General features: G+C 36.9%; 1 protein-coding gene across 6 annotated transcripts in view; it reads left to right on the top strand.

Moving 5' to 3' along the window:
• UNKL (unk like zinc finger) overlaps positions 1–22860 on the top strand; it is a 128318-nt gene that overhangs the window by 87710 nt on the left and 17748 nt on the right. Inside the window, exon 1 of one of the 6 annotated variants that reach the window (XM_036737688.1) lies at positions 5727–5788. The exons of 3 other annotated variants lie outside the window; for them this stretch is intronic. The gene's annotated coding sequence lies outside the window, so the exon portion shown is untranslated. Of the gene's footprint in view, positions 1–5726; positions 5789–22860 lie in introns of those variants that run through there. 2 more of the 6 variants (XM_036737689.1, XM_036737687.1) reach the window with 2 other exon arrangements.

The following is a 22860-nucleotide window of genomic DNA, read 5'->3' as shown; positions in this document are numbered from 1 at the left end:
AGCATGTCTACAGTATTCAATGTTTTCATCATTGCTTACTTTTAGATGGAAGAGGACATTCACATTCTAATAACATGCTTTCTAATGTAGTATCAGATTGTCTAGAACATGCTTTAAATCTGTTTTGTAAGCTCTTTATGAAGTATTTCACTGTACTTTACTCTTAAGAGTTTTTGCTAAAATGTTTGGGCATAATTGGTTTAAAATAATTATTTTTCTTGGCTTATTTGGGTTTTATTATTAAAATATGTATTATCAAGAAGCACAGGTTTTATTTGGGGAGGGATCATGGAGAGATATCTTTAGTTATTTGTCTTTGTTTCCATGCTCACCTGACTCTTTGCTATTTAAGCCTTTGTATAGAAAGTTGTATTTAAACTATCCTACTTCCTTTTGGCCCTCCATTGTTAAGGAAAATCAAAGATATTGTAACTACTTGTGAAAATTCCTCTGAGAAGAATAATAGTACGTTGAATTCCTCTGTTAAAACTTAGAACCTTCTCACATATACTATTTCGTTCTCATGGGGAAGTTGAAAATTCCTTGTTTTTCAATAAGTATCATTGCTTAAATTTAAAATTTGAAGCAAGTGAAGGACAGCTTATCCTTGTCATTTGTACTTGAAATTTAAAAGAAAAGGAGAGTACTTATTAAAGAACTTTACTGGCCTCTTTATGTGAAGATTCACTCTTTATAGAAGCTGGTAATCTTAAATGGGGGACTGTCATGTGAAAATCTTTGATTTTAATAATTCTGACCCATCTGAGGACTCTTGTAGGACAGAGTATTTGCATAGAGTATATCTAAAAAGAAGTAGATTGCTGACCTGGGAAAACTTGCATTTGTCCTTTGGAATTGTTGACTTTGTTCTCTAAAAGTCAGGACAAAACCTGTATCTGGGAGTGTATTAACACTGTGTTTTCAAAAGATCCATATTTCATTTATATAAACATCTTTCATAGAGTCTCTTTTGACAACTAATTTAATTGCAAAATAGAACTAGACTTGTACAAGTTTTATAGCTTGTGGGAGGTAAAAGTTCATTTCATACTTCATATTATAACTGGTTTGTTATTTGAAATTGGCTACATTTTCCTTTTTTCAATAAGGTTTTCATTCAAAATTACAAGAATGATTCCCCCCCCCCACCCAGGATTTTAAATCATAAGATTATAGGTTTAGAGCTAGAAGGGGCCGTCAGGTTCAGCTCCCTCAATTTATTGATTAGATTACTGAGGCTCAGAGAGGTTCTATGACTTGCCCGTATCAGTTCTCATTCTTCCTCTTATAATCCTACCCCTTCTTCAAGGTCCAACCGAAACTTCCTCTGTGAAACCTTCCTTTATCCCTCCTGAAAGTTCATTTATCCTCTCCTTTGAACTCCTGCAGCATTACATCCCCTTGATGATGAGGGTCATATCTTTTATTTTGTATATCCTCAACATCCAGTGCACCTTTGTACATAATAACAGCTAAAAAATTGGAATTGGCTCCTCTTTCTTTTCTAATCATTACTTGGTTTTAAAGCCAATTCTAGCTCAAACAATTTTACTCTATCACTTTGAGTTTTGTTTTTTAATAGACTTAGACAAATAGACGTTCTTGTAAAAACTGCTTATAAGTGTATTTTGTTCAGTATTGTCTTAGAAAAATAACTTTTTTCCTCCTTCATCTCCCCAAGAATAGTAAAGTTTAGCAATTCTGTATAGTCTGTGTTTTTGTTAGAATATTTTCTTTTAAGTTCAAACATTGCTTCTTTGTAGTTGTATCCAGAAAAGACTAATGGCAACTTATGAAGAGCTAACAAGTGTATAGATTAGATAGATTTTCTGTTTAGCTAATCAACTTTTCCTCAAGTTTTACATGTGTTCATGTACCACAAAACCATAGCCTAGAAAGTACACAATAGAAGGCATTTTCCAAAAAAACAAAAACCAAACCCAAGTAGGAGGCATTTCCAGAATTATTCTGCATTTCTTTGGATAGACGCATTTGAGTATCACTTGATAAATTTATTTTCTTGTGCTGTATATTTCAAACAAGTCACTGAATAAAATGCCAATATAGTAATCTGCAAAGTTCATTAACAGGGAAGAAAATTGGAACCTGAAGTTTTCAGTCCATTTCTAACTTGTTGTTATTGTTAAAAGTGCCAACTATTGTACAAAATATATTGGTAAAGGAATCAGATTTTGAGGTGGCATGAAAAGCACTATAAATGATTGGCCAGAGACCTGATCTGTGACAAATGTGGAGTTGGGAAGAGGAGAGGGCCAGTGGGAAGGATGATGGTAGAGTCAACCCCATTAATAATAAAATCTGCATTGATTATTTATTGGCAGTTAGTAGAATGGTATCGAGTTCAAATTGTTGCTTAGAAAATAGATATGGAAGAATGTACATTGTTGACAAGAGACCCAGAATTGGAATTGGAGAACAACTTTGGAGGTAGTTCTTTAGATGAAAAAAATAAGACAGCAAAACTGACTTATGGTTGTCAGTAAGATTCTTCAAAGGAAAAAGTACTTGGGAAAGTGGCTTGAGACTATTCCCAGTGAGGAGATGAAGTCCTTGTAAGACCTGCTAAGGAAGATGCTGAAGAAAAGGAAAAGGTAAGTTTAAAAGCAGACTAGGCAAAAACCGCAGACAGCTAAGTGGCACAATGAATGGATAGAGTGCTGGTCCTGGAGTCAGGAAGACCCAAGTTCACAGCCAGCCTCAGACACTTACTAGCTGTGTGACCCTGGGCAAGTCACTAACCCCTTTTAACCTCAGTTTCTCATCTACAAAGTGAGCTGGAGAAGGAAATGGCCAAACAATGCAATATCTTTGTCAAGGAAACCCCAAATGGGGTCGCAAAGAATTGGCCATGACTGAAATAATTCAACAACAACAGACAAACCACACAGTCTTATTCTAGCAGGTTCAGTGATAGAGGTATCTAAATTAGGGAAGAGGGTACAGAACAAAAGAGAGAATAAGTACTATCAAAAGTTCAAAATATAAGAGGCAGAGAAAACCAGACTGAGATTGATGTAGTAATCTTAGGAATCATGTTTGGGTAGGGAAAATACACACATCGTCAAAGGGTAATGTTTTCACTGTTGCACAATGTGTAGTCGAGAGAAATTGTTATTATTATGCTATTAATAACTAATTTTTAATTTGTGATCCTGGTTTTTCTTCTTCTAATTTCTGTTTAGAGCCCCAGCTCTTGTTAAGGTCAGTCTGTCTCTGAAGGACATGACTGGTTGATGAGAGTATTTCTAGACCTCAGGGAACATGTTCCTCCATCTTGGGTGGGACCCCCACCCAATATTTCTCTTTAGAGTATAAACAGAATCAAGTCTGAGGGAGTTTAGGATGACCCAACTCATGAAGGAGAAAACTAACCAGAGAGGTCTGGATGGAGATGGCTTCCCTCTGCCCTGATTGCTGGAGGCTGCTGAGTCTCATGATCAAGCCATATTCTGAGCCCATTTCCTCATAATGTCCCCCAGTCAAGGCTGATTTTCACTTGTCAGGGGAATTCCCTTTCAGACGGTATTTAAGGAATATCAGGCTCTCCCTTGGTGTCTTTGGTTACCAGGATAAACCACTGACCATCAGTTTATTGATTGCCAACTAGCCTGATTAATAATTGATTATTAATTACCCAAGAACTCTGTGTCTGGGAGTTTTTCCTTCATCTCAATAATTGAACCTTTAAATTAATTGGCAGAATAATCATTTATTACATGTGCGAAGTACTGTGGATATAAAAGGCAAAAATGGAACTATCCTTACTTTAAAGAGCTTATATTTTTCTGGGGGCTGTGAGTGGCATATAGCTTGGGTACAGATAAGTAAGTGGGTAATTTGAGGAGGGAAAGAGCAATTAATAATTAGGCAGATTAGGGAAAGCTTCATAGAGGAGGTGAATACCTAAGTAAAAACCTGAAACACTTCATGAATTTGATTTTCATTGAAAACATTAGTGGCAACTAGGAATTCAGGCCACAAACTCAGGTGTGGAGGAGGAACCTTACTTGCTCCCTGAAGTGATGGTCAGGTTTGGGTGACCCTTTGCATAATTGCAAGAGCCCTAAACTGAGGGAGTGAAGTGTTGATGCTTGCTCTTATGAAAATGACACTGGTAAAAATTACCAAATTTTGGGAAGACTGAAGTTCAGTTCCTTTGTGACCCTTATAAGCTGTATGACCAGGTAAAGTCATTTCACCTTTTTGAGCCTCCATTTCTTCATCTGTAAAATAGGGATAATAATACTCTTAGTATCTACCTCACAGTGATGTTGTAGGGCTTATTTATGTATGTAAAATGCTTCACAGACTTTTAAAAGTATTGTAGAAATTCACATGTGACAGAACTAGAGGATGATGTAAGGTAACAAAATGTATGCTAGATAATGTGCTAATGTAATAGAAATTCAAATAAAAATATCAATATGGCCTTTAGTTGTTTTGAAAGACTACTTTTAAGAGTTGGGACTTGATCTGGGTTTTTTAAGTAATATGGAATTGGAATTGGTAGAGAGGAGGATTTGGATTGGCAGATAAGGTTCCCTAGGTAGGGACAATTGATGGTGAGACTTAACCAGATTGAGGAATGTAGAGTTGATAAGGGGACTCTTGTAAATCTGTGAGGAAGAGATGATGTAAGACATGTTTTTGGAAGAACAGTGGCGCAGTGGTACATAAGATACATCCTCCTTTTCTTACTTTTGCTATTCTTTTTTGTCTCATCATATTTATTCCCTTTAGGAGGTTATCCATTTCATGACTTCAGCTACGTCTTCTGGGTTAATGACTCTTTAAATCCAGAGGTTTAATAATGCATAAATCACTTCTCGGGGCCTCAGTTGTCTAACGTATAAGATAAGAGCTTTGGACTGTGATATCTCAGACCCTTATAACTCTTAACATTTTCATTTGGTTTTCGTCATATTAGTGGCGGAGACATTCAAATAGAAAAGTCCTTTAGGCAATTGAAAATATGAAATTGAAACTTAGTTGATAAGTTAGAGATGGCAATTATTTAAGGTAACAGTTCAGAGGTTGTGGTTGCAGTTATGATGGTGGGTGAGCAGCACTTCAGTAATAGAAGGCCACACACAGTTGGAAGGAAGAGCCAAAGAAGGTGCTATTAGAGCAGTAGAAGATCCTAGGAAAGTAAAATGTTATAAAAACTAAAGAAACACAGTCTCAAGAAGCCTGAGCTGATGTCACCAGTGTCATATGCAGCAGTGGTAATCAAACATAAGCATTTAAATAAGAATTTTTAGTTTTGTCTAGAAAAAGGTTATTCGTCTTGGAGTGGAGTGGTAGAGTTAGGAATCAAAACTGTAAGGGATCTAGGAGAGAGAAAATAGTTAGGAATTGCAGAGAAGATAGATAAACCATTTGAGGAATGGGAAAAGGTATAGTAGGAGCACTAAATCGACATTTGCAATTGTCTGTTAAAATGCCTCCCAGAATTAGTATTCACTTTTGCATGTATTTGTCAGCTTAACATAAGTCACATAGTTTTGTTTGAATGTTGGTCTTATTGCTTTGTAAATATTAAGTTGTTGTGTCTCAGAGTTAATATGATAGATTCTCTCAGAATGAGCCATGTATAAAAGTTCCATGATGCAACCAGTGTATTTGAATTCATTGGCAGAGGGCTGTGCCTCCAGTCATGTGATCCGGGGTTGCTGTGATTAGCTGGTACGTTTGCAGGATTCTATGTTTAAATTGGTGTGTAGAGGAGGAGGAGAGGCTGCAGACAGTGAGTCAGCAGTTAGGGCTGGTAAGCTTTCTTAATTTCTTTTAACAAACTAATTCAAGGATTTTATCAAGTAAATGTTTTTGTAATGTAATTTGCTCTTTAGTACTCTGCTATGTTGATTTATAATATGGTATAGAATATCACATTGATTTTAAAATATACTTAGGATACGGATTTTTTTCAATGTTCAGAGCTTTTTAAAAAAATTTTGTGATAGAAATCTTGTGAAAGATCTGACTTGGTGATTTTAATTGTGATTTAAATGTATAAAGAAGGCAAACCTTAACTGGATATGTTCCATTGCAGTCTATAGATTGAAACATTGCTATGGTAATTAGCAAACAATTGTACTCAAGCTGTACATCTCAATATTAGCTTAGTAAGATGGTAAGTGTGAAGATAACATTTTAGGCACTGGAGTAACAAATCAATGTTTAAATAGCTTTGGGTCACTATGAAACCTTTTTCAATTTTATTTAGAGACAAAAGTCAAACTGTATAAAATGCCTTATTTTAAAAATAAACTATTAATTTGTCCCTAATATGAATTTGCCTAATTTCTGTGGTTTCCATGAACAAAATTGATCTAGACTAGGCAGCCATAAGGTTTTGTTCCTTTCTGCTGCCATGACAGCATTTACATTAACTGACAAAGGTCTTACTCCTTGCTTGTCAGAATTATATTGTCAGAGTTGTTTAGAGCAGTACTTAGCCTGGGTGTATTAGTACAGTGGAGACAAAGGGCTGCATGTGTACTGTTTAAGGCAAGTAAATTTCTGGGGGAATAAGACATTGTACTTATTTACAGGATTTGGGGAATATGTATAGCACAGTTCCAGGTTGACTACTACTATGTACAGTTTTGTTTCATAGAATAAAAAAAATCATAGTTAATAAATTTTAAGTAAATGCTTCTTCCTCCCCATAAGGTATTAGAGATTGGAGCTGTTCTCCCTCTTGTGTTGATTCAAAAGTTAGTCTTTTAAAAAAAAAATGAAAGTGTCTATTTCATGCGACTGTGAGCTCTTATACAATTTAAACAAACTTGAATAGCCAAGTTGTTAACATTTGACAAACTCTGATGACCTGTGTTTAGCATTAAGGCTTGAGGTTTGTATCCATGTTATGTAATGATGTGAAAGGTCTCCATGAAGCTGACTTAGATATGAAGTACTTAGAACACAACTTGATAAATTGCAGCCTCGTTTTCATTTATAAGCTTATCTATCTAGAGAAAGAGAGCAGAATACAAATGTTTTTGTTCTTTATGCATAAAATACATGTTCATCAGTACCAGTCTTTTCCCCCTTCAGATATTGTCAGCTTCACATGTTTCTGTTGAGTCTGTTTCTTCCAGTGTCCCACTGCCCCCCCATGGATTACAGTGGGATTTAGGGTTGTTTGAAGAGCCAGCCAGGCAACGGTGTGTGCCAGCTGTATTACTCAGCACTTCCTGGTTGGTTTTCATTAATGTTGAAAAGGGTTTCCTGGTTAAGATTTTTATAGTTTTTGATGTCATTTTGACTCCTGAGGCTTTCTGTTATGCATGGTTTTATCTGTCCTGAAAGATTGTGTTTTAAAAATTGAGCATACCTACAGTTTACATTTAATAAAATATTTGAGACAATTTGGGTTCTGGCCATAAAAAAAATGAAGACAAATAAAAATTCACTTCAAGAATTTGTTATTTGTCTGTGGTGTACTAGGAAATATTTGAGACACTAGGGATACACAAATAAAAATGTAAACAGCCCCCGTCCTCAAGGAGCTTGAATTCTACTGGTAGAAAAGCAACATGAACAGAGAAATGTAAATATAAAATATGCACATAAATGGGGGAGAGATAGTCCCCTAACAATTAGCCGTATCTAAGAAGATCCAGAGAGTCCTTTTTTAGGATATACTTGATCTGAGCCTTGGAAGGAGCTGGGGATTCTAAGAGGTGGAAGGAAGGGAGGGAGGGAAAGCAGGAAGGATTAAAAACTAGATAGTATGAATGAGGAGAATGACACCTTCTAGAATAAGTAGTAAATTAAACATTTCTAGATTAGGATTCATTACACTTGGTTAGGCCTGGTGCAATGTATCTTCCATGCCAGTGGGCCAGTAGTGCCTCAGCAGTCCTGTGGTTATCTAAGAAAGTATATGCATTTCCTAGTGATAAATCTAGAATGAGTAGGCTAAGTCCACGCATAGTAAGATGCTTTCCTCTGCTATGGCAATTCAGTTTCCTCTGGGGGTAAAATGTAAGAACTGGTCATTTGGGTGTATGGAATCCTAATTTAATGAGCTTCTGAAAGTCTCTCCCCCCCATCCAGGATGACTTCTAGATAACCAGTGAATGTCAGTGGGAAAACTAGATGATCTGTCTAGCTTAGGTTAAATGAAAAGATTTAGAGATTTCTACGCCAACTGATTTTAAAATGAAACTGTGTATTTAGCTTGTCTACTGAAAGATATATAGAAGCATAACATTTTCATTTTCTGTATTTATTAAATGGCCAACATTTTTGGAAAAGTGTTATACCTAGAAGAAACAGCTAAGGCCTTAGATCTTTTTAAGTTTCTTGATGCTTTTTTCTTTCCTACACCACTGCCATTTCCCAGTGACTCCTCTGCCCCTCACCAGTAGAACCCTACCTTCTAACAAAGAAGTACAGCTAAGTAAAACAAACTACACTGAGCTTTCTATTTTAAAAGATTTGTGCATGTTCTTTCTGCTGTCACTTCTTGGATTTTTGTGTATTGGTTTAATTAATATCATAGATAAAGCAAACAATTATAAAGCATTTAACCACTAGCAATGAGTAAAATATATATGATTAGCTCTTACCTGGCCAGGAGCCTGGTGAGTTGAAACAAATTCAAGGCTCTAATACACGCCTCACTGCCAAGTTTTATTTCCTGTTCCAGTGCCTTTTATAACTCCAAAGTTTTCATTAATTAAGCTTGACACATGGACTGACCATCAGATGAGATAATAGATAATAGAGTCTAAATAGAAACTGAAATGATAAGCAATCCAAACTGGAACCTGCACAGCGCAAAATAAATGTCTTACCTTGGAAAGTTGGACAAATCGTATGTGCTTGTACAGAAGAAAGCACGAATTTGCGTTCCTCTATTTCAGAAGCTAGTGTTGCTGTGTTGTTCAGTCACAGCTAAAAACTGAAATGAAAGTCTTAAATTTCTTTCTTTGTTGTCATCTATTAGAAGGACTTCTTGATTGGTCACTGTGACCTTGCCTTGGGTGGGCAGGTGAGGTGTTGACCTGGTTCCAGTATGGCTTTCTTCTGTTCTCGAAATGTTTAGTCAGAACTCGGCCAGCCTGTTGCAGCATGCCAGCATTTCCTGTTCCTGCTTGCCAGACCTCAATGACTGTGTTATATACACAAAATTAGTCTTTTACTTTTTCCCTGAAGGCATTGTTCTGTCTGCTTTGATTGTGATTTCTATGTCCTCCTGTTTTAAGCTGATTGTGTAGCAATTACATTGGTAACCTTTTGATTTTCCATCATCAAATGAACAGCCCTGTGAAATGGTGAGCATAGCTTTAATCTTGATTACTGTATTTCATTGCTACTGAACCCAGCTTGCCTTTTGGTATCAAGTTAAGTATACAAGTCTTTCTAAAGCTGTTGATCAAGAAGGTGAAAATGATAATTTGACACTTTGGATCTCTCTTGTATGCTGGACAGTAGCATTTTATTTTAATGGCATCTTTAGAAGTGTGAAATGTTTAGGCAAGAGTCAAAGCAACATAGTCATATTCAATATTAGCTCACCTTTATTGTCCAGTCAGGATTTAACTGTTCAATTAGAAATTGTTAAGAACAAAATCTAATTTTCCATCATCCACTAAAGTACTTCAAAATATCTAAACAGCCTTCTAATTGTTGAATCACCAAATGTGAAGTATGTCAAAGTTCCCTGCTCCAAAAAAAGAAACAAAAGCAAAATCCATACATTCAAAGAAATTTGTCAGTCAGTTGAAACTAGAAAGTCGAAAAGTAGATTGTAATCTGGAATTATCAAGAAATAAGTTTTCAAAGATGGCGGCTGGAAAGCAGAGACTTGCCTAAGCTCTCCCCCAAATCCCTCCAAATACCTGTAAAAAATGACTCTGAACAAATTCTAGAGCTGTGGAACCCATGAAATAGGAGATGGAAACAGGTCTCCAGCCCAGCAGAGCCTAGATGGTCGCCAGAAAGGGTCTATAGCACGGTGCTGGGAATGGAGAGCAGCCCAGCGTGGGTCGCGCCAGAACAGACCAGACCCTGAGTCAGCGGGCCGGAACAGGCCTTGGGGCCAAGAAACAGTGAGCTGTGGCAGTTACCAGACTTTTCAACCCACAAACGCCAAAGAGCAGGTTAGGGGGAAATTGCAGGATCCAGTTCAGAGCAGTCCGGCTGCCAGCTCTGGGGGTGGAGGAAGTGGTGCAGTGGTGGCTGTAGCAGCAGCAGGAAGCTCCTGAAGTTGCTCCCAGAGCTCCAGCGTCAGCTGCTTCCCGAGTCCCTGGCTCACACGGTGGGAAGAATCTAGCAGTGGATCAGAATGGGAGTACAAGGAGGGCTTTGTGGGCACAAAGGCAGATTTTCATTCTGTGCCCTGCTCAGATCTGTATGGTGGTCCTGGTTAGCAGTTCTTGGGGGAGGAGGAGCGCTGGTGTGACAAAACCTGGGGTGATGGTGGAGTAGAAGTAGCTCTGAAAACAGCAATGCTTGGACTCTAAAGCTTGGGACAAAGTATTCTCTACTCTGTAAGTGTCATATCCTGACAAAAAGGTCAAGGGTCAAGTAGTTGGCTGGCAATGTGAACAGACAGCGAAAACGAGCTCAGGCTCAAACTCAAACTCTAGATTCCTTTTTTGGTGACAAAGAAGACCAAAACATACAGCCAGAAGAAGTCAACAAAGTCAGAGAGCCTACATCAAAAGCCTCCAAGAAAGATATGAATTGGTCTCAGGCCATTTAAGAGCTCAAAAAGGATTTGTAAAAGCAAGTAAGAGAAGTAGAGGAAAAATTGGGATGAGAAATGAGGGTGATGCAAGAAAACCATGAAAAACACATCAATGACTTGCTAAAGGAGACCCAAAAAAATACTGAATAACACCTTAAAGAATAGACTAACCCAAATGTCAAAAAAGCTCCAAAAAGCCAATGAGGAGAAGAATACCTTGAAAGGCAGAATTAGCCAAATGGAAAAGGGGGTCCAGAAAACCACTGAAGAAAATACCACCTTAAAAATTAGATTGGAGCAAGTGGAAGCTAGTGACTTGATGAGAAATCAAGATATCATAAAACAGAACCAAAGGAATGAAAAAATGGAAGACCATGTGAAATATCTCATTGGAAAAAACCACTGACCTGGAGAATAGATCCAGGAGAGATAATTTAAAAATTATTGGACTACCTCAAAGCCATGATCAAAAAAAGAGCCTAGACATCATCTTTCAAGAAATTATCAATGAAAACTGCGCTGATATTCTAGAACCAGAGGGTAAAATAGAAATTGAAAGAATCTACTGATTGCCTCTTGAAAAAGATCCCAAAAAGAAAACTCCTAGGAATATTGTTGTCAAATTCCAGAGTTTCCAGGTTAGGAAGAAAATAATGCAAACAGCCAGAAAGAAACAATTTGGATATTGTGGAAACACAATCAGGATAACGCAAGATCTAGCAGCTTCTACATTAAGGGATCGTAGGGCTTGGAATATAATATTCTGGAGGTCAAAGGAGCTAGGATTAAAACCAAGAATCACCTACCCAGCAAAAGTGAGTATCATACTCCAAGGCAAAATATGCATTTTCAATAAAACAGAGGACTTTCAAGCTTTCTCAATGAAAAGACCAGAGCTGAATAGAAAATTTGACTTTCAAATACAAGAATCAAGAGAAGCATGAAATGGTAAACAAGAAAGGGAATTCATAAAGGACTTAATAAAGTTGAACTGTTCTGTTTACATTCCTACATGGAAAGATGATGTGTGTAATTCATGAGACCTTTCTCAGTTTTAGGAGAGTTGAAGAGAATATAGACGGAGGGCATAGGATGAGTTGAATATGAAGGGATGATATCTAAAAAAAATGAAATAAATTTAAGAGGTGAGAGAGGAATATATTGAGAGAGGGAGAAAGAGAGAGATAGAATGGGGTAAATTATCTCACATAAAAGTGGCAAGAAAAAGCAGTTCTGTTGGAAGGGAAGAGGGGGCAGGTGAGGGGGAATGAGTGAATCGTACTCTCATTGGATTCAACTTGAAGAGGGAGTAACATACACACTCAATTGGGTATCTTACTCCACAGGAAAGTAAGGGGAAGGGGACAATAAAAGGGGGGATGATATAAGGGAGGGCAGGTAGGGGGAGGAGGTAATCAAATACAAACACCTTTGAAAAGGGACAGGGTTAAGGGAGAAAATTGAATAAAGGGGGACAGGATAGGATGGAGAGAAATATAGTTAGCCTTTTACAACATGAGCGTTGTGGAAGTATTTTACATAATGATACATGTGTGATATATGTTGAATTGCTTGCCTTCCTAGGGAGGGGAGGTGGGAAGGGAAGAGGGGAGAGAATTTGGAACTCAAAGTTTTAAAAGCAGATGTTTAAAAAAAATTGTTTTTTTGCATGCAGCTGGGAAACACGATATATAGGGAATGGGGCATAGAAATCTATCCTGCCCTACAAGAAAGTAAGGGGAAAGGGGATGGGGCGGGGGAGTGGGGTGAAAGAGGGGAGAGCCGACTGGGGAAAGAAGCAATCAGAATATATGCCATTTTGGAATGGGGGGGAGGGTAGAAATGGGGAGAAAATTTGTAACTCAAAATCTTGTGAAAATCAATGTTGAAAACTAAAATATTAAATAAAATAAAAACCTTTAAAAAAAGAAATGTTTTCAGTCTATTCTCAGAAAACTGAAAAGTTTTTATATTTTCTCCTCTGAAAAAATGAGCTGTGTATTACTCATCATTTTAACAACAGCACTTGAAAAGCATGTAAATAGATAGTTGTAACAGATCACAACATATTCTAGGATACCTGAAAAACAAGACAAAAATAGAAATATTACCTACCCTCTTGGAATTCAGTCAATTAGCAGATACTTACTACCTATTCAGTTTGTGACATTGTTTTAGGTGGTATGGGAAATAAAGATTTATGAGAGTTTCGTCATCTGTAAATGGAGAGGTTGAACTAATTGGCCTCTGAGGTCAAAGGGCTTACACATTCTGTTCGGGAAAATAGAACTCAGGCATAGGAAATAACATGATAACTAGAAGACATCATATAAATGTATTAAATGGTACAAACTATCAGTGCTGTAGGAGTTCAGAGGAACTGAATAAATGCTTATTGATTGAAGGAAAGATAAATAACTACTGAAGTAATTAAGGAAGACTTCTGAAAGAGATGGAACTTGAAGAACTAGCAGAATTTAGTCAGAGAATATTCCAGGTAATGGGAACATCATCAGCAACCTTTCATGGGACAGTGGGAATACTGGCCTTCCTGTAATAGAGTATTCTGCAGAGTATTGAGAGGAAAGTAAAAACCAAAGTGAAACTAATTTATGGAGATCATTAAATGCCAGGCAGAGGAATGTAAGACTTAATGTGCTAAGTAGTGAGGGATTACTATAGTTTCTTAAGTTGGAGAATGACAGTGAAAACTGTGTTTAAGGAAGATTTGTCTGGTGTTGGCATGCAGGATGGATTGGAGAGGGAAGAGACTGGTATAGGGTGGCATTTTTGGAAGTTGTATTATTAATCCAGGTACAAGGTAATAAGAACTGAACAAGGCGACAGCAATAGGGATGGAGAGAAAGGAACATGCAGGAAATAATATGAAAGAAAAATCACTAGAACTCTAAGATTGGTATTAGAAGAAGGCAAAGAGGGATGATCCAGGGATGTTGTCTAGTTAACCTAGGTTATGCGATTGGGACAATGGTAGTGCCAGTAACAGAGATGGGTAATCAAGAGCTGACTTGACAGGAAAATAACTTCTAAGTGTGCAGTTTGAATTGACCGTAGAACATTCACGTAGTTTTTCCGCCCAGTTCCGTACTCCAGGGTCAATGGATGATATTTGTAAAGAGGCAGATATAGGCTTGAAGTAAGGAAAAGCTTCCTAACAATTAGAACTATCCATAAGTGTCACTAGGCTGCCTCAAGAAATTAGTTCTCTCTCACTTGGAAGCCTAGGCCTGGGTGACTGCTTCAGAGGCATATTGTAAGAATTCCTTTTGATTTACGAATTGGGGCTAGCTGACTGCTGAGGTCTTTTCTAACTCTAAAATTCAGTGATTGTGTGAAATTTTCTTGAATGTGGACACTTGGGAAGATGGATACTTCAGTTTGTGCCCCCATAAACATGCCCCTTTGTGTTCCTAGAGAGGTTTTTTGTGGCTAAAGTCTTCTTGTTCATAATATTCCCAAACATAAACTTGCCTTCCAGCATGGATTTCTGGTGGAAGTCTTTATCACATTACTTAGGCATTTGGAATTACTTTTAACTATGAATTCTCTTCTGTTCAGACTTAAAGTTTTTGTTCTAGTCAGAGCCCTTCCCTACGATCATTGCATTTTTGAGGTTTCTCACCTATATGAATTTTGTGATGGAAAACTAAGGATTACCTTCTATTGAAGACTTTCCCTCATACATTACTTTCGTCTAGTTCTTCTCCAGTATGAATGACCTGATATTTAGTGAATTGTAAGCTTAGTCAGAAAGCCTTACAACATACATTACATTCATAGAATATATACATTTCAGTATGGATGATCTGATACTGATTAAGTCATATGTTCAGTTCAAAGACCTTTCCATTTTCAAAATTTCTTTCCTAAAATTTCTCTCTGGTATGAATTATATGTTGAAAAAGTTCTCATGTCTGGGGAAAGGTAAAATTTCTCCCATTCTTACATTTACTTTCATGAAGCATCTGGTATGAATCCTCAAGTGTACGAAGTTTGCTGGTTTGTAGAGCTTTGCACATTGATTATTGTAACATGATCTTTGTCCAAATACCAACCTTTAAATATGGCCCTGGAAGAATTAAGCCATGTCTGTCTTGACATTCTCACTGTAAATGAAGCTAGAAGACATGAAGCAGTTGTAACCAAAATGAAAAGATGACCCATGGGTTCTCCTCAGAGAGGTGAATTAAAGAGTTGGGTTCATCACATGCCCAGTGTTAACAAAGACCTTTCATAGGGCATTTGGTTAGCTCTCCTCGTAGTGCTTGTGCTAAGCAGAAGCAAACAGACCACCATTAAAGTAATTGCAGCTTATGTCCTAACATTCATCAACAGTGACCAAAAAACAGTAGGGGAAAGTCTGTGAGGAACTTGATAAGATTCTCCCATCTGAGTCAACATGTATCTAGATACTTAATGATTTCAATACAAAATGGGCACAGGAGAGGGCAGGAAAAGTTATACTGGAAAATATGATTTGGAATCAAGAAATAAAAGGGGCTCATTGGCCATTCAGAAGCTACATTTTTGTTCATCAAGAATGCTTTCTTGGAGAAGAGGTTGAAGGCACTGAATATGACAGAAATCAAATTATATAATTTTTTTTTAAAATGAAATTGACTATAAATTAACACCTTGAAAATGTGCCTAACTGGTTACAGGTATAATATAGTCCTTTCAGAATTGGCCATGTGCAGTTAGTTCAGCTGATTAGAGTGGAGGACGAATTTAATCCCAAATTAGAAGAGAAGATAAAATGGGAGGACATTGTGTGAGGTTGATTATAGGAGCCCTAGTTGTTTAAATAGATTGTGGACTCCGAAAAGCTAGAAATGGACAAAAATAGACATTGATTATTACTAAATGGCAGAGAAATAGTATTGCTTCAAAGAGTCACTGTAGTGAAAAGGCCAGTAGAACTTAGTAATTGCCTCAGCCATGAAACACTTAATCCCCCCAAGGGAAGCATTGAATATAGATTGTCCCAAAAGTCTTAGTACAATTTTAAGACTTAATAATTTCAGAAGTATAAATACTACAGACTTATAAAAAAGAACACATTTAAAATTTTTAAACATATTAAAAACATATTTAAAAACATTTAAAAATTTCAAATACTTTCAAGTTTTTGAAATTAAAATTTGACATTGCCATTATCTTGGGCTCTGCATTGCTTTAGTCATTTTTGAGCTTCATAAAAATTTTCATCACCTGCTGCTCTGACTTAAGGCTAACAAAGGAATTCCTTTAAGATCATCCAAAGAATGAGGTTTTGGTTTATACATAACAGTTTTAATGTGACCCCACAAGGAAAAAATTTATTTTATTTTATTTTATTTTGCAGGGGGGAAAGCAAGGCAGTTGGGGTTAAGTGATTTGCCCAAGGTCACACAGCTAGTACATGTGTCAAGTGTCTGGAGCTGGATTTGAACTCAGGTCCTTCTGACTCCAGAGCTGGTATTCTACTCACTGTGCCACCTAGCTGCCCCCCCCCACCCCCCACCCCCGCCCCAACAAGGAAAAGTTCGATGGAAATTGATCAGGTGACCAAGATGGCCAAGCAAGAGGACCTCCTCACCTGTCCACTGGTCTGAGAAGGTGTCATCCAGGAACTGTGCAGTTATTGTACACACTTTTTGTGATGACAGAGTGCCCCTGCTTGTTAAAATTTTGAATTTATTATTTAAATTTCACAAAACTAAGTAAGTTTAAATTTAAATAGTTAAAATTTCAAATCATGTTTTTGTAAGTTTGTAACAATTATACTTCTGAAGTTATTAAAAAATTTAAATCTGTACTAAGACTTTTGGGGCATCCTGTTCAAGCTCATTTGTAAAATGTTACAGAAGTGGATGGCAAAAGTATATGAGCAGTCTGCCAGAAGCATCTGTGATTTTTGTCAGAGTGTAGTCCAGCTTGCCCAAATCACAGACCCGCTTTGGTCCTTAGGAGACATTTGTCATGAATAAGCAGAAAGTTGTCACTGTGTGGCCATCTTGGTGTTAAGCCTCAAAAAATAAGACAGTTGAAAAAAGAAATAGATGAGGAGAGAACATGTTGACAGAGAATAGTTCAAACAGACCATGCTGAGAGAATTTGTAGATGAAACTGAAGGAAAGATTGTAGTTACCAAATGGAGCAGGCTTGCTAGCGCTTTTTGTAGTGGTCTGTTTTAAATCATCACATTTGGCTTCTTTCACTTCAGTATCTGGTGTACTTGGCAACACTGTTGTATAATGGAGAGAGCAGAGGACTTGGATTCACATTACCTGAAAATCCTGGCTTTGCTATTTAGCTATATAAACATGGTTAGTTCACTTAATTTCTCTCAGTTGTTTGTTTTTTTTTATCTGCACAGGAGAATAATAATATTAATACTACCTATCTCATAGGGTTGTGAACATTAAAACTTGTATAATTTTAACTGGTAATTATTAATGACCATTAATATCAATAATACTCAAATGTTTAAATGGATCCATGATGTCAGCATTGTGAACATTCCCTCCAGGGAGGGAATTGTGACTCATCCATGCCTGCCTATATTTTGCCATTTTTGTCCATGTCTTTCCATAATTTTACCACAGGGAGAATCCCCCCAATGTTCTGGGCGACTTCCTCATTTCCTTTACCATCATTCAGAGCACATGTCCATCCACCACTTATCCTTTACTCTTGTTATGTGACCAGCTGACCTGCTTGTTTGCTCTTGCACCTTGATAATACCTTTTAACTCCTGCTGTGTCGTTCCTTGTTTATAATGTATTGCTGCCTACTCACTCCCACTATGCACTTTTCTCTTGCTCCCTGAGTGATACACAGTTTTCCTTCTTCAGAGACTAGTATTTCACTAGTAGCCATTAACAGCCCATTCTGGAAGAATGTTTGTATTAAAAGAGGAAGAAGTTTGATGTCATTAAAAGAACTTTTTAAACTTCCAGAAGTTTAGTCTCCTCACATACTCCACTTTGGGCCTGACTTATCCATTTACTGAGTCTGTCCACTCTGTATCTTTACATATACATATTCATATACGTATGTAAACACATGTACACGACATACTCTGATAAAGAATGGTTAGGGCAAATTCTTTTGAGTGATGCCGTATCTCATTCAGCAGGCCTGCACAACCTGTGTCCTATGCCCGCCAAAGGATTTCCAGTGGCCCGCGAAAAATGTAGAGGAAAATATCCTTTGTATGTAGAGGAAATCCCTTAGCATTGCCCGAGCAGCCTGCAGGCCCTAAGTGGCCCACAGGCCACAGGTTGTGCAGGCCTGTTCTGCAGTGTTTTAAAGCTTAATGAAATCAGCATAATATCATCCCCAAACATCATATAGAGGATTTCATATTATTGATAATATATAAGGAAGTTGCCAAGGATATTTAATAAGATGAAGATCTGACAAAATATATGTGGAAAAAATATGTGATGAAGACAACACCATTTTAAAGACATTGAAAATAAAAGGGGAAAAAAACTTAAGTTGTTCTCCAGTGACATTGAAGATGTCCTGAGTAAAGTCAAGTCAGAGGAAGGATCACCCATCAGTGTTGAGGTTCTCCACATGCTTCTGTTCACAGTCTATGTGGTGCTCCAAAACACTACAGAGTTTCTTCAGTAAAATTCATAACAGTGCCAAAGATTTGCTATGCCCATCCACACTAGGAAGTAGATGAAAAGTACATATTGCTCTGACAGTAACTTAACTTTAAGCAAGTGCTACCAAAGGATGACAAGTTGTGTCCAGAAATGAGTTGGATGAAATCAGAATAGAAGACATGGAAGTTGTTGTCAGAGGCTTGCTTGTGATTCAAGGCTGCACCCCTTTCACACAACTTCAACATGAATAAGTCTTCCTGTGATCGTGTATTATAGCAGATAATTGAACATCAAAATTTTAAGCAACCTGAAGGAAATTAGAAGTGTACGTAGTAGGCAAAAGTAAGTTTTAACATATCATCAGTTCTATGATAACTTCTATGTGAGAAATGGCATAAAAGACATGATTGAGGTTATAAGTGAAAAGGGAGTTAAACTACTAATATACTTTTGGTGGAGGTCTGAATTGGTCCAGCCATTCTGGAAAATAATTTGCAACTATACCCAAAAGTAACTAAACTGTGTATAACTTTTGGCCCAGCAGTAATAGGTTTATATCCCACAGAGATCAAGTAAAAAGGAAAAGGACTCACACATACAATATACACATACATATAGCAGCAATTTTGTTGTGGCAAAGAACTGGAAACTAAGAGAGTACCTATCAATTAGAGAATGCCTAAACACTTTTGGGGTGGGGAGGGGGCAAGGCAGTTGGGGTTAAGTGACTTGCCCAGGGTCACACAGCTAGTAAATGTCAAGTATCTGAGGTTGGATTTGAACTCAGGTCCTCCTGACTCCAGGGCCAGTGCTCTATCTACTGTGCCACCTAGCCTCCCCTGTGGTGAATCTATTTTATATGTGTGTGTGTATGTATACATATGTATTTATATACACAGACATATACATATATACACACATATACAAACACATATATAATTGTTTTTAAAAAACAAGCAACATGGAATTCATAGTTTCACAATGTAGCCCTATTTTTATGTTCTGCTTTGTTTATGGAAATGCTCCTTTTTTGGTGGACGGTTCAGAATAAGAAAAAAAGGTAAAAAGAGGTGGACTACCTTTAATGAGAATAAAAAACAATAAATGAACATCCTGAGTATTACATTGGTACCTTTGAGATATATCATGGAAATTCTGAGAGGGAGATGGATGGAATCTTTATGTGGAATATTTATGGATGTTCATAGATTAGGCAGGCATAGATGAGAAGGCACGAAGGGTTTGTGTGCTTCATTGATGGGACAGATATCCGCACTGAGAAAACAAACTCATTAAGTATTTTTGCTCCAGTTTTGTTAAGTGGAAGTTTTATTTAAAAATCATACCAGTCTTTGAAATTCCATTCAGGTCTTGCCTCCTACATGAAAAATAAATCTCTTGTCTCTCTAAATAAATAAATCTTAATTATGTTCTCTATTATTTTATATAACTTTTTCATAGTGTTTTTAAGATTTAAAATTAATTTATAATAATGTTAATGACTAACATATAACCCTCGAAGATTGCAAGATCCTTTATGTATTTTCTCATTTGAGTCTCACTACAGATCTATTAGGTAAGTGCTATAGCTATTACCATTTTACAGATGAGGAATTTGAGGCTGAGATTGACCAGTAGTCACATAGCTGATAAACTTTGGAGACGGAATTCTATAGGCCAGGTCTTATACATTCTACATTCTCTCCACAACACCAGATGGCTTCTCTTATACATTATCTCAAGAAAGGTTGTCTTACATACTTCTTCTGTGTTCTTCTTTATTAATACTAGATACATTGTAAGTGTTCAGTGCTTATCAAATTGAAGATAAGATCTTGGGAAGACCGTTGGAAACAATAATTGAGACAAGGAAAAAGTAACAATTTGTGGAGGATAAAGAAAAAATGAAATTAGTCCCTAATGTTAAAACCTGGAGGGAAAGCCTTGCTCTGTAGTTGAATACTTTCATGGAAGCCATGCCACGTCCTTCCTTTAAGAAGACCTTTTAGACTTGATTATAGAACAGAGGGAGGTAATTTCGTAGCCAGAGACTTCTGGATAAGCTGTTTGAAGTCAGTCTTAACATGGAGGGAGGCCTTTTTTTTTTCTTGCTTTGACCTTGTTCTCCCCTTCTTCTGTTTTCGCTTTGTTCAGTAATTTTCTCCAATATATAAGATTTTAAGGGATTGAAAAAAAATGAATACAGTATATGTCACAGTCGGTCCATGCTACATTTGCAGAAAAGATGTGTCTTTATTTTAATCTGTGTTTCTTTCAAACTAATAAACATTCTCATAAGGCATTCCAAGCTAATTGTCAAAAAAAAATCTGGTTATAAAATAATTAGCCACAGTCTTTGAGCAGGAGATTAGAAACTATCAAGAGCAAGTTGACTCAGGGTTGTGATGTGCTATGAATAATGACAATTGTGGAGGCATCTTCTTTGGAGATGATTAGGAAAGGGGGATGGAAGGGGACACCCCTTTTCTGGTTTGGTTTGAATGCCATCTTACTAGAAAGTATGCTGTATGTTTTTTCATGGGGTCTGTTTCAGCCATGTGGTTTTAATAGATAATCTGAAAGTACTTTATCTCCAACGTTATCTCTAGATGAGGAGTTCTTAAACTAGAGTCCATTAATTTGTCTTTTAAATATTTTGATAACTGTATTTCAATATAGTCGGTTTCCTTTATAATCTTATGGATTTAAAGTCATTATTTTGTAAAGAGGTCCATAAGGTTCACAGAGTACCAGACAGAGCCCATGACACAAAATAAGGTTAAGAACCCCCCTTTCCTTAGGTTAGGGATATTGTTACCTTCCTCTAGTTTTATTTCCTAGCCCAGGAAAAGTAGATGTCATTATCACTTTACAGGGTGGATGTTCTGAGGTAACTAAAAGTAGGAAATCTATAATTCTGCTCTATAAAGTCTCATTAATGTCTATGCTGAAATAAAATTAGAGATGTTTTCACAGAAAATAAAACATCTTCTAGTAGACTGAGTCAGACATTTTTGGTCACGAAAAGGGAAGCCAGCCAAAGCAATGCTAGAAGCTGTGGTAATATATGCTTTTGTAGTACTTTGAGTATTTCCCTGCTCCCTTTCTCTCCTCATATACTGGACTAACCCTTGAATTCTACACCCGCAGATTCTAGGATTTTGCTTTGTTCCTTTGGGGAATTTACAGCATCTAAAAGACTATGCTACAATATTCCACTTTGCCAGTACCTGCAGTCTGAATTATTTTATGGCCTTGGCAACACCAAACAATATTGATTCTAGCTTGCTCAATTTTTAAGTAAAAAATTTTGTGAAAACAAGTTTTTAAAAATGTTTTATTGATTTTGAAAAGACATCTTCATTTCACAATGTCTTTCTCGCCTGTCCCTTATCCAACAAGCCATTACATAGGCTGTTAACATAGCTGTTACATATCTAACAAGCTGTAACAAGGAATTTTTTTAAAAAGCAGTTAAGGAAAACTAAGCCATTGTATTAACTGAGTCTGACAGTATAAAAGCAAGTTTATTTAAATGGAGAATACTCCAACTCAAGTTTACTGCAAATTATGAACAACCAGCTGTCTGGCTAGTCCTAGGATAGATACAGGTATTGCAAGGGATGTAAGAGAATTCCTGGTTCCTGATTGCAGGAACCTTATGGTTTTATTGGGAAAATACAGCAGAACTGAATGAAAAACCTAAAGAATAGTTTAAGGCTATATGTAATTGCATTACATTGTGTGGTATAAACTGCCATTGCTCTAGAAATTCATAGATGAGCAAAGGTACGGTGAGCTAGAGTAGTCAAAAAAGATTACTTTATGGAAGGAGGTACAATGAATCTTGGAGGATGGGAGACTGAAGTAAGCATAGGATTTGGATTGGTAGAGAAGAAGGGATTCTAGGCAGGATAAAAGAATGAACAAAAATACAAAAGTAGGAATGAGCGTGATTTTTGAGGTGAACAATAAGGAGACTATTCTGATTAGAATGGAAGGTTCGTGTTGAAGAGTAGAAGGAAATAACACCAGGTGGAGAAACTGAAATCGATGTGGTAGTCAGTGGGGGAACTGTTTTAGGTTGGAGGACAGGGATGGTGGTAGCAAATTTTAGAAAGAATAGTCTGTTCATCTGTGCAGAATGAATTAAGTGGAGACAAGCTAGAGGCAGCTAACTGTGTTTACTATAATCCAAACTTTGTTGATGGGGGCTCCAAAGACGTTGGTAACCCTGAGAATGGAAGAGGAAGGTGAGAATTCAAAAGAAAACATTTTTCAGGAAGAGTTAGTAGCAAGATAGCTGTATTTCTATTTCTTTTTCTTTTCCTTTTGCACATAAAACATTTGATTTCGTTTTTAAGCATTTTGAGGAATTTTTAAGTTAATGGTTAACAAGGTAGCAATGTTTATACCATTTTTTTTCCATGAATAACACTACTACTTATGTTTTATGCAGATGTGGTGGAAAACACATTAGATTGAAATCATGTACTAGAAATTACATTCAGT

This window comes from Trichosurus vulpecula, chromosome 9, assembly GCF_011100635.1.
Source record: "Trichosurus vulpecula isolate mTriVul1 chromosome 9, mTriVul1.pri, whole genome shotgun sequence".
Classification (NCBI taxonomy): Eukaryota; Metazoa; Chordata; class Mammalia; order Diprotodontia; family Phalangeridae; genus Trichosurus; species Trichosurus vulpecula.
This window is presented reverse-complemented; position numbering and strand designations above follow the sequence as displayed.